General features: G+C 45.2%; 1 protein-coding gene across 1 annotated transcript in view; it reads right to left on the bottom strand.

Moving 5' to 3' along the window:
• TGFBR3 (transforming growth factor beta receptor 3) overlaps positions 1-12,371 on the bottom strand; it is a 323,902-nt gene that overhangs the window by 274,438 nt on the left and 37,093 nt on the right. The gene's annotated exons all lie outside the window — the stretch shown is intronic.

Genomic DNA, 12,371 nt, shown 5'->3' with positions numbered 1-12,371 from the left:
GAATGGCTCCAGATTTCTTCATCTGACAAGACATGGGGATCTCTACCAGCTAAGGTAATTATTTATTTATTATTTATTCATTCATGAAGAGATTCACCTAAAGCAGTTTACAATACATTGAACAGTAATTTTAATTTTAGTTTGGGGGGGCAGGGGGGAAGGAGGGAAGAGAAAAGGAGAGGCAAAGGGGTAGGTTACCCAGTTCCTACCCATGTTCACTGTAGGCCTCCTGAAAAATTTGGTTCTGGCTAGAGGTCCGTCAGACCCAACATTCTGCTCCTAACAATGACCAATCCAGATCACAAGTACCCAACAAGATTCCAAAGAACCAATCCAATATATCTTGCTTATAACAAGAATAAGCAGTGGCTTTCCAAGTCTACATGATTGTGAATTTTTCCTCCAGGAGCTTATAAAAGCAATTAGCCTTCTTGATTTATTTATTTTTTTTTTTTTAAAGAAAGGGTTTAGATAAAATCCTCCAGCAACAAATTCCACTTTCTAATTTGTTATAAGCGTGCTACCTATTAGCTTCATAGCATGTCCTCTAGTCCTAGTATGAAGATTCCTTCCTAGTTAAATCCTACTGGCTGACAGCTAACTGTCTAGTGCTGCTGAATATATATTGGATATATGGATATATTGGATTGGTTCTTTGGAATCTTGTTGGGTACTTGTGATCTGGATTGGTCATTGTTAGGAGCAGAATGTTGGGTCTGACGGACCTCTAGCCAGAACCAAATTTTTCAGGAGGCCTACAGTGAACATGGGTAGGTACTGGGTAACCTACCCCTTTGCCTCTCCTTTTCTCTTCCCTCCTTCCCCCTGTCCCCCCAAACTAAAATTAAAATTACTGTTCAATGTATTGTAAACTGCTTTAGGTGAATCTCTTCATGAATGAATAAATAATTAGCAGTTAGTGCCAGGGTGGTTCAAGAGAGGATTCAGAGTGGAGCTGGGACTTATCCAGTTAGTGGAAATTTTAGATCCCTAACAGGATAAGCGCACAAATAAAAAAGTTAGCTAGCAAAAAGAGAATCTCCTAACTTTATCCAGCCAGTTATCCAGACACCGGTCTGCATATCGGCTAGGACCCAGGATAACGTCCAGTGACTGCCTATGATCCGGATAGCACAGTTACTTACCGTAACAGGTGTTATCCAGGGACAGCAGGCAGATATTCTTAACGCATGGGTGACGTCACCGACTGAGCCCCGGTACGGACCTTTTTAACTAGAAAGTTCTAGTTGGCCGCACCACGCATGCACGAGTGCCTTCTCGCCCGACGGAGGAGAGCGTGGTCCCCAGTTAAGATAAGCCAGCTAAGAAGCCAACCCGGGGAGGAGGGTGGGACGTAAGAATATCTGCCTGCTGTCCCTGGATAACACCTGTTACGGTAAGTAACTGTGCTTTATCCCAGGACAAGCAGGCAGCATATTCTTAACGCATGGGTGACCTCCAAACTAACAGAGAGGGAGGAGGGATGGTTGGCCATTAGGAAAATAAATTTTGTAACACAGATTGGCCGAAGTGTCCATCCCGTCTGGAGAAGGCATCCAGACAGTAGTGAGTAGTGAACGTGTGAACTGAGGACCAAGTGGCAGCCTTGCAGATTTCCTCGATGGGCGTGGAAGGGAGGAAAGCCATAGAAGCAGCCATAGCTCTGACCCTGTGGGCCGTGACAGCACCTTCCAGTGAGAGACCGGCCCGAGCATAACAGAACGCAATACAGGCAGCAAGCCAGTTGGAAAGTGTCCGTTTAGAGACAGGACGACCTAGACGGTTAGGATCGAAGGTCAGAAAGAGCTGAGGGGAGGAGCGGTGAGCCCTGGTACGGTCAAGGTAGTATGCAAGGGCACGCTTACAATCCAGCGTGTGCAACGCCTGTTCCCCAGGATGAGAATGGGGTTTAGGGAAAAAGACAGGCAACACAATGGACTGGTTGAGGTGAAAAGCCGAGACCACCTTGGGGAGGAATTTAGGATGGGTACGCAGAACCACCTTGTCATGGTGAAAAACAGTGAACGGTGGATCGGCGACCAGTGCATGCATCTCACTAACCCTCCTGGCAGAGGTGATGGCAATGAGGAAAAGCACCTTCCATGTTAGAAGTTTGAGCGAAGTTGTGGCAAGAGGCTCAAAAGGGGGTTTCATGAGGGCTGATAAAACCACATTCAGGTCCCAGACGACAGGAGGAGGTTTCAGAGGTGGTTTGACATTGAAGAGGCCTCTCATGAACTGGGAAACCAGTGGATGAGCCGTGAGAGGTTTTCCGAGGATAGGCTCATGAAACGCAGTGATGGCACTGAGGTGGACTCTGATTGAGGTAGACTTGAGGCCAGCGTCGGACAGAGAGAGCAAATAGTCCAGTACAGTTTCCACCGCTAATGAGGTGGGATCGTGATGATGCAGTAGACACCAAGAGGAGAACCTGGTCCACTTCTGATGGTAACATTGGAGGGTGGCCAGTTTCCTGGAGGCATCCAGATTGCGACAGACAGGCTGAGACAGATTCTCTGGAGAGGTCAGCCCGAGAGAAACCAAGCTGTCAGGTGGAGCGAAGACAGATTGGGATGCAGTAGAGACTGACGTTGCTGCGTAAGCAGAGTAGGAAACACAGGAAGAGGAATGGGCTCCCTGGAGCTGAGCTGAAGCAGGAGGGAGAACCAGTGTTGGCGAGGCCACCGAGGAGTGATGAGGATCATGGTGGCCCTGTCCCTGCGGAGTTTGGATAACGTCCGCAACATCAGAGGTAGTGGAGGAAAGGCATAGAGGAACCGATCCGTCCAGTCGAGCAGGAATGCATCTGGGGTCAGACGATGAGGAGAGAAGAGTCTGGAACAGAACTGGGGCAGCTGATGGTTGTGAGGCGCTGCAAAGAGGTCCACCTGCAGAGTGCCCCAGCGAGCAAAGATGGAGTGGAGTGTTGAAGGGTCCAGAGTCCACTCGTGAGGTTGAAGGATGCGGCTGAGATTGTCGGCCAGGGAGTTCTGTTCGCCCTGGATATAGATAGCCTTGAGGAAGAGATTGCGGGCCGTGGCCCAGGTCCAGATGCTGAGAGCCTCCTGACAAAGGAGGCGAGATCCGGTGCCGCCTTGCTTGTTTATGTAGTACATGGCGACTTGATTGTCTGTGCACAGGAGAAGAACCTGAGGGCAGAGAAGGTGCTGGAAGGCCTTGAGAGCATAGAACATGGCTCTGAGTTCCAGGAAATTGATGTGATGTTGACGCTCCTGAGGGGTCCAGAGTCCCTGGGTGCGTAGATCTCCCAGGTGAGCTCCCCACGCATAGGGGGAGGCATCCGTGGTTATGATCATGGAGTGAGGGGGTAGATGAAAGAGTAGACCCCTGGAAAGATTTGAGGAGTTCAACCACCATTGAAGAGATTGCTGAAGAGACGATGTCACAGAGATGGGATGAGAAAGAAGATCCGTGGTCTGTGACCATTGGTTGGCAAGAGCCCATTGAGGTGTCCTGAGGTGGAGTCGCGCCAGAGGAAGCAAATGGACCGTCGAGGCCATGTGGCCCAGGAGAACCATCATCTGTCGGGCAGGAATGGAGTGATGAAGGAGCACCTGACGACAGAGGTGGAGCAGGGTTGTTGACGGTCGGAGGGGAGAAACGCCCTCATTAGTGTGGTGTCGAGAACTGCTCCAATGAACTGAAGTCGCTGTGTGGGAAGCAGATGCGACTTGGGGTAGTTGATCTCGAACCCCAGGAGATGGAGGAAAGAGATGGTGTGATGAGTGGCTTGTAGCACAAGTGGAGACGTAGGTGCTTTCACCAACCAATCGTCCAAGTAGGGGAACACCTGGAGGTTGTGAGACCTGAGAAAGGCCGCCACCACAATAAGGCACTTGGTGAACACCCTGGGCGATGAAGCGAGGCCAAAAGGTAGCACCTTGTACTGATAGTGACGGTGCTGTATCTGAAACCGTAGGTAGCGACGTGAAGTCGGATTGATTGGGATGTGAGTGTAGGCCTCTTTGAGGTCCAGGGAACATAGCCAGTCGTGTTGAGAGAGAAGAGGGTAAAGTGTGGCAAGGGAGAGCATTCTGAACTTCTCCTTGACCAGACACTTGTTGAGGTCCCTGAGATCGAGGATGGGACGAAGGTCTCCTGTTTTCTTGGGAACCTGGAAGTAGCGGGAGTAGAATCCCTGACCCCTTTGGTCCGGAGGCACCTCTTCGATGGCATTGAGAAGAAGGAGGGATTGGACCTCCCTCAGGAGGAGGGGGGTTTGGGAGGAGTGAGAAGCAGACTCTACGGGAGGATTGTCTGGTGGAAGAGTCTGGAAGTTGAGAGAGTAGCCGTGGCGAATGATGTTGAGGACCCATTGGTCTGATGTGATGACCTCCCAACGGCTGAGGAAGATTTGGAGGCGACCCCCGATAGGCTGAGGAAGAGGCAATGATGATGGGAGACTGGCTATGCCCTGGAGGAAAAAGTCAAAAGGGCTGAGGGAGGGAGAGGCTTGGCAGGTTGGTGAGACTGTGAGCGAGCCTGAGATTGATGCTGTTGACGAGGTCGGCGGGGCTGCTGTTGAGGCGGGTTGAGAGGTCTGGCCGAGAACCTGCGCTGGTATGAAGACTGCTGTCTGTAGGTGCGAGCAGGTGGAGTCTTCTTTTTAGGTTTAATCAGTGTCCCACCTGGTCTCATGTGCTGAGAGTTTCTGGGTTGTTGAGTCCAGGGACTCTCCGAAGAGTTCATCACCCAGACAAGGTGCGTTAGCCAGGCGGTCCTGGTGGTTAATGTCCAGGTCAGAGACTCTCAGCCATGCCAAACGTCGCATGGCCACCGCCATGGCAGATGCGCGAGAGGTCAGCTCAAATGAGTCGTAGATGGAGCGAACCATGAATTTCCTGAGTTGGAGGAGGCTGGAAATATGTTGCTGGAAAAGAGGGACCTTACGTTCAGGAAGGTATTTCTGTAAGGAGGAGAGCTGTTGCACCAGATGCTTCATGTAGAAGGAGAAGTGGAAGGTGTAGTTGTTGGCTCTATTGGCTAACATGGCATTTTGGAAAAGGCGCTTACCAAATTTATCCATGGTCTTTCCCTCTCTGCCAGGAGGGGTGGAGGCATATACACTGGAACCCTGAGATTTTTTCAAAGTAGATTCCACCAGGAGGGACTCGTGGGGCAATTGAGGTTTATCAAACCCTGGGATTGGAATAACCCGGTACAAGCTATCCAATTTACGAGGGGCTCCAGGAACCGTGAGGGGAGCTTCCCAGTTTTTATAGAAAGTTTCCCGTAAGATGTCGTGGACGGGCAACTTCAGAAATTCTTTGGGAGGTTGCTCAAAGTCTAGGGCATCGAGGAAAGCCTGAGACTTTTTAGAGTCGGATTCTAAGGAAATGGAAAGAGCTGCTGACATCTCCCTAAGGAATTTGGAGAAAGAGGATTGCTCTGGTTTGGAGACGGTGTCGGTCATGGAGGGTTCTTTGTCGGTTGACGAAGCGTCCTCCTCGGTACCGTGAGGGGAGTCTTCCCACAAATCTGGGTCCCTAACATCGGGGTGCGTACGTTTGGACATCGGTGTGGAGGGCTCGGCATGGCGGGTCTTTGAAAGAGATTTGCCTGAGCGCACCGAGGCGGTACCGGGTGAGGAAGACCGATGTCGTTCCTGGGACCGGACAGGGTCGGCAGCATCACGGGTATGTACTGTAGGTGTTTCTGCCAAGAGCACCGGCATGGAAGTATTAATCGGTACCGAGGGGGTCGACACCGATGGGACAGTGTGAGGCTCGGACCGGTCCCGTACCGGAAGGTGCGGTGCCAGCAACGCCGGCAACAGTTGTTGGAGCTGTTGTTGCAGCTGTTCCTGTAACTGTGTTTGGAGTATGGCCGCGATGCGGTCGTCCAGGGGAGGCACCGGTACCGCTTTTTTCTTCTTCGATACATAGGTGCTGCTCTACGCTCCGGTGATGAGGAGGCCGATGATGAGGCACTCACCGAGATCGGAGCGGAGCGTTTGCGGGGCCGGTGCGGTGCTGGGAGGGCCGGTGTCGCAACCGTGGCAGGAGGGCGCTCAAGGGAAGTGGGAGGCTTCTTAGCCGGCTTACCTGGGCCCAACGACCCCGAGGAAGGGTCCGGTGGTGTTGATGTCGTCGGTGCCGACTTTTGTGGTGCCGTCGATGTCGCAGCCGGTTCCATGGCAGATCCAGTACCAAACAAAATATTTTGCTGGATCTGCCGATTTTTCAAAGTACGCTTTTTAAGCGTAGCACAGCGGGTGCAGGTGTCAGCCCGATGCTCTGGACCCAAGCACTGGAGGCACCAATTGTGTGGGTCGGTGAGGGAGATCGGGCGTGCACACCGCTGGCACTTCTTAAAACCCGGTTGAGGGGGCATGAATGGAAACACAGCCTCCGCAAAATCGAACCCGGAGGCCTGTATGGTGGCAACAGGCCCCGCCGGGGCCGGCCTGAAAAAATAAGGAAAACTCGACGAGTTTTTTTTTTTTTTTTTTTAAACAAAAATAAAGGGAATCTGATAAGAAAAAAGTGAAAAAATACGCGAGCGGGAAGGCAAAAATTAGTTTTTCAACGGCCGTTGAAAACACATGCGTCTTCTTCGCTCCGCGGAAACTAAGAAACTGGGGACCCCGCTCTCCTCCGTCGGGCGGGAAGGCACTCGCGCATGCGCGGTGCGGCCAACTAGAACTTTCTAGTTAAAAAGGTCCGTACCGGGGCTCCGTCGGTGACGTCACCCATGCGTTAAGAATATGCTGCCTGCTTGTCCTGGGATAAATTCTATGCTTGTGCTCGGATTAGGTTCAACACTGAATATTCAGGTCAGATCCAGCCTACAACAGTCAGCGCCTTTAAAATTTGTTGACCACCATTGGCTCAATATCTTGGGGGGAGGGGAGAGAGAAGAGGTTAAAGTTTAACAAGGACAAAGTACGAGAACCATTCTGCTTCTTAGCATACTTATACATTAAAAGAAAGCAGCCCTGGATAATGTTTAAGTATTATCTTAGTGGTTAATAACAATGAGATAGATGTGTGTTGGGCTAATTGAACTTTCAATGATCAGGAAAGTACCTTGGGATAACTAGTATCTTATGATCAAGCAGCAGTCAAAGCTAAAGGGTTACTAGGCTGCATAAGAAGGCATAACCAGCAGTGCTCTTATAAGGGTTACTCATGAGGCCTTACTATTCAGCTCTGAAGACTAGTTTACAAAGGTTATAAAGAGGCAGCTAGAGAGAATCCAGAGAAAAGCAATGAAAATGGTACAAAGACTGCACTGAAAAAACCTATAAACAAGATGAGACTTGAGACCTGCCATCTGTTTTATACAACAACTACTGTGATGTAATTTCTCTTCTGAATGGCAATACAAGTACATTGGGTGAGATTTGGTACAGTCATTTAAATGCACAAAAAAGTGAACCTTTTCCAAAATAAAGCTGCAAAATTAGGGGATATGATATGAAGCTGGAAGGCAACTAACTCAGGAGCAAATTCGGACACATTTTTCATAGCACTGATGGGAGATGCCTGGAATGTTCTCTTACAGAAGGTGGAGACAAAAACGGTGATGGGATTCAAAAACCAAGCAATGAGCACATCAGCTTAAGACGGCAGTGAAATGTATTTAATAGGCAAAGCATTTACCGTACACTGCTTAAGAAGGTATAAAGAAGAGGGTTAGCTTTTTCAACCCTAACCAACCTACTAAGTTAAGTTTTTGCTGCCATCATCTACCAGATTGTTGATGTTTTATTACAAGTCTTTTCAGAGTTCCCTTTGCAGGTACTTTGGAGCAGATTACAAAGACATGCATATTAAGCAATTATCAATCAAACTACTATTAAAATTCATGGAAAATTATAATTAGGTTCATCTTCTCAGTATAAACCAAGATGTTTTCAAAAGACTGACAATAGGAAAGAATTATTCTCATTGGCCCAGGAGGTAAAACCATCACTTGTTTAATAAATAAAAAAGCAAGTATACGCAGGCCAAAAGAGTCAAAGGTTGTTTTATTTGTTTTATGTTTAATTAAAATTGTAGATAATGCAGAACAGAACTTTAAGTAGGAAAACAATTTTTTATTTTATTTATTAAGGAAGAGTTACTTCAGTTTATTCACACTTGGGGGCTACTGTTTATATTGTAATAATTTGCTCTTATACTTTACATGAGTTTTCATGTTTCTAATCCAGTTCCTTAATTCTTATTTTAGGGATGTTCTGTCAAGTTGATATTGGGGTCTATTGTGGTGTTATTCATAAGAGCAAATATTGCCTGTAACTGTTCATAGTATCTTCCAGTGCTTGTGATCTTGTTATTTACATCTTTGAAGTATTTGATTTCTATTCTGATGGCAAATTGTATGTTATTTGAGGATGCTTTCGGTTAAAACTGTCCTTTTCAGGACTAAACTAATTGCAGTCTTTCTCCCTACCCATTATTTTAGCCCTTAAATGTGCTTTATTTTAAATGCTGTAGTTCTTCCCTTTTCCCTATTTGTGTGTAGTTTATTTCCTTAGTCTCAGTCTATGGTTTTGTTTTTTGTCGCTTTTTAATATTGTCTTGTTTTTAATATATCAATACTAATTTGTTTTGTTATTTTTAAAGATTTCCCTCTTTTTATTATTGCTGTACACCGCCTAGAAATTTGTATAAGCGGTATAACAAACTTTTTAATAAACTTAAAACTTAATTCATTTTTAAAAACACTTTCAACCAGTGAAAATAGAGATAATTAAACATTGTACAATTTAGACATCACTTAATATATTACAAGATAAATACAGATCAATACCCTCCCCCCACCCACCTTATTCTCTATCATTAAGATATCTATAAAATTTTATCTTAGTTTCCAAAATACACTATACATTTTTTAAAACATAAATTACACATATATAACCTTCAGACTTATTTATCAATCCTCAAAAATACCACTCTTCCCCCCAATTACCATCCTTAAAAATAATCGATTAAAAAAAACTTATATTCCTCCCTCCCCCCGGATGTGCATTTTATCTAACAAAAAACATAACTATAATAATTCTACAAAAGACGTCAATGGACCCCAAATTAATTTAAAGTTTGTAATATTCCCTATCAAATCAGCTCTCATTTTCTCATATTTATAGATTAGACATAGACTTGCCCACCAGAATGTAAAGTTGAGACAATCCCAGTTTTTCCAGTTCCTCGTAATCATTTGTATAGCTGTACTTGTCATAATTGTATGTTCTGATATTTAAGTGAATGTGAAAATATGCAGCATTTTTTCTTCCATATTATATGCTGTTCTTAAATAAGGTCAAAGTTCAATTCCAAAAGGTGAAAGGCTTTCAGAAGATGGGAAGTAGGGTATGAAGTGGTGGGGTGGGGGTGAGGAAGAAGGACAAGGTGTTATGAATAATCAGAGCTTAATGTGTAGACCAAACCTCACCCTCCCCCCACCTTTCCGAAGTGGCCCACTAGAGCTGGGGGAAGGGCTGGGTGAACCAGGAGCAAGAGAAGTGGAGCTGGATTAGGGAGTAGAGAGTGTTTTCTGCTCTAGCTCACCCCCCTCCCCTCAGGTGGCAACAAAAGTGGAAGTTGGAGAACAGTGAGATATAATAATTTGTCCTGAAGCCACCTAGAGGCTCATTAACATCTGCAACATGTGTTCTCTCTCTCCCACAATAGCAGAGATCTACAAGGGCTATCCAAACTGATGTTCTGTGCAATTTGGTGTGTATTCCAACTACACCGCTTTCCAGGCATGAATCATTCTTCAGCAGAGTTTGTATGGGTTTAATCAAAACTGAACCAGCCTGCAGCTCAAATTGGATAATTCAGCACAATCCGCCTATTAAAAAAAAAAAATAGGGATTCCTCTAAAGATAAAAATAACTGTACTGCATACTGCCTTTGTTTTGGCCCAGTGCGATACCATGAATATGATGCACTGTAGACATAAACCAAATCACTGTAATATTTACTGTACCTCACACAGCAAATGACACAATCTGCAACAGATTATTCACAAAAACGCTCGCAAGCAACAGCCAAGGGGGTACAGTGCACTTAAAGCACCCAAACTAATTCAATTCTTAAAAAAATAAAAAATAAAATAAAAAAATAACCAATGTAGCAGATTTTATTGCTTTCTTAATTCCTTGTCCCATCATAATAGATATGCTTCTTTGTCATACAGATTTCTATTTCTGACACATTTTGAGATTAAGGCCCTCTTTTACAAAGGTGTGCTAAGCATTTTAGCGCGTGTTTAACTTGCAACCAAATCAGCACATGCGCTAACCGCTAATGCGTCCATAGGATAACATGCACGCGTTAGCATTCAGCGCGCAATATTTATCGCTGAAAGCTAACGCATGCATGTTATCCTATGGCCACATTAGTATTTCCCTGTAATTTCATTGAGTGTCCCCTAGTCTTTGTAATTTTTGACGGATTTGAAAAGTCGATCCACTTGTATCCGTTCTACTCCAATAGGAGGAAATATTTTTTCAGAGAATAGTTAAGCTCTGGAACGCATTGCCAGAGATTATGGTAAGAGCAGATAGCGGAGCTGGTTTTAAGAAGGGAAAAATGCTTGAGTAACTGAATAAATTCATGTAAACCATTCTGAGCTCCCCTGGGAGAACGGTTTAGAAAATTGAATAAATAAATAGATTTGGACAAATTCCTAGAGGAAAAGTCCATAGTCTGTTATTAAGACATGGGGGAAGCCTCTGCTTGCCCTGGATCGGTAGCATCTAATGTTGCTACTCTTTGGGTTTTGGCCAGGTACTAGTGATCTGGATTGGCCACCATGAGAATGGGCTACTGGACCTGATCTGACCCAGTACAGCTGTCACAAAGTATACAAGTGTGTCCTAATATACTTTATGATGAAGATCACTGATCATTTTAGCAGCCGCCTTCTAGACCGGGGCTTCTCAACCCAGTCCTTGAGGCATACCTAGACCCATCAGGTTTCAGGATATCCACAATGAATATGCATGAGATAGATGTACATCCCAAGGAAAATCTCTCAAATGCATATTCATTGTGGACAACTTGAAAACCTGATGAGACTAATTACAATTACGGTTAGTTATTTTATTTGATATATCGCCATTTTTAACAAAAAGTCAAATCAAAGCGGTGTACAATTAATAAAAACAATGGGCAATATGAAAATAAAAGCATAAGAAGGGGGAGAGTACACGAAACAAATTAACCAAACTAAACACAAAAGGACAATAGGGCAGGAAAGGTTTACAATACCTTAAAGAAAAAAACCAAGCAGGATAGGAACAAGAAGGTAGGGTACAGAAAGAATAAGGAAAAGAAAAGTAAAGATAAGCGTAAGATAGTGACTACCTGATCAAGTAATATGAAAAAGTTACAAGGAAATTAACTACCTAGTCAGAATTAAGGGAAAATATTGCAGAGATAAAGACTCCCTAGTCTCGAGTTGCAAAGTAAACAAACTATTAAGAACTAGGTTCAAATACCATTTTGAAATAATAAGTCTTCAAGTGAGACTTAAATGACTTCAGGGATTTTTCTGTTTGCAGATATAGCGAGAAACTAGAGTTTAGGTAATTATCCCAAAAAAAGCTGCCTAAAGGATGGAATAGATAGTAAGGATTGATTTGAAGAACGTAGCTCACTCCTGGGTGAATAGGGAATCAAATGAAAAAATAAAAATAGAGGAAGACTAGGTATGCCTCAAGGACTGGGATGAGCAGCACCAACTCCATCTTGTTTATATCCTTTCTCAGAGCACACTCTTCAGCTAATCACACTGTATTAGGAGTTCTTAACCAAGATCTTGGTACATGGTAAGAATAAAAAGAACTTTACTGCCCTTGACTAAAAGGGTCTCTAACATTTACAGCAGCAGTGGCAGAGAGAGAGAGAGAAAGAGAAAGAAAGAGAAAAACAAACAAACAAAACAAAACACACTACCCTACTACCAGTACTACCCTACTCCATGCTCTCTTTCTCCAGCTCTCCCTCCCTTCCATGCTGTTTCTCCACCCCTCCCTCCTTTCATGCTTTCTTTAGCCCCATCCCTTCCCTTCTCCAACGCTGCTTCTCCTCATGAACTCTAGCTCCCAATTCTCACACTTGCCTCCTCCCTGGGCCCGGTCGCTGTAATTTAATCTTCAGGTGGCTGGCAGCAGGAATGAGGTGAGCCTGCTGCCTCTGGACTGTCCCAGAAGCCACTCTCTGCAGATCCCGCCTATGTGGGAACAGGAACTTAGTGCAGAGAGGCAGCTTCCTGGGCAGACAGCAGCTGCTCAACCAATCAAATTCAGATCAGTACTGTTAAGGCCTTCAAGGGGTTAGGTGAATCCCCAGCCCTAGAGTCATGTTTTTTAAAAATTTACTTTTGGCTTGATG

Source organism: Geotrypetes seraphini, chromosome 12 (genome assembly GCF_902459505.1).
Source record: "Geotrypetes seraphini chromosome 12, aGeoSer1.1, whole genome shotgun sequence".
NCBI classification, from domain to species: domain Eukaryota; kingdom Metazoa; phylum Chordata; class Amphibia; order Gymnophiona; family Dermophiidae; genus Geotrypetes; species Geotrypetes seraphini.
The sequence above is the reverse complement of the archived record's forward strand: the minus strand, read 5'-3'. Positions and strand labels throughout refer to the sequence as shown.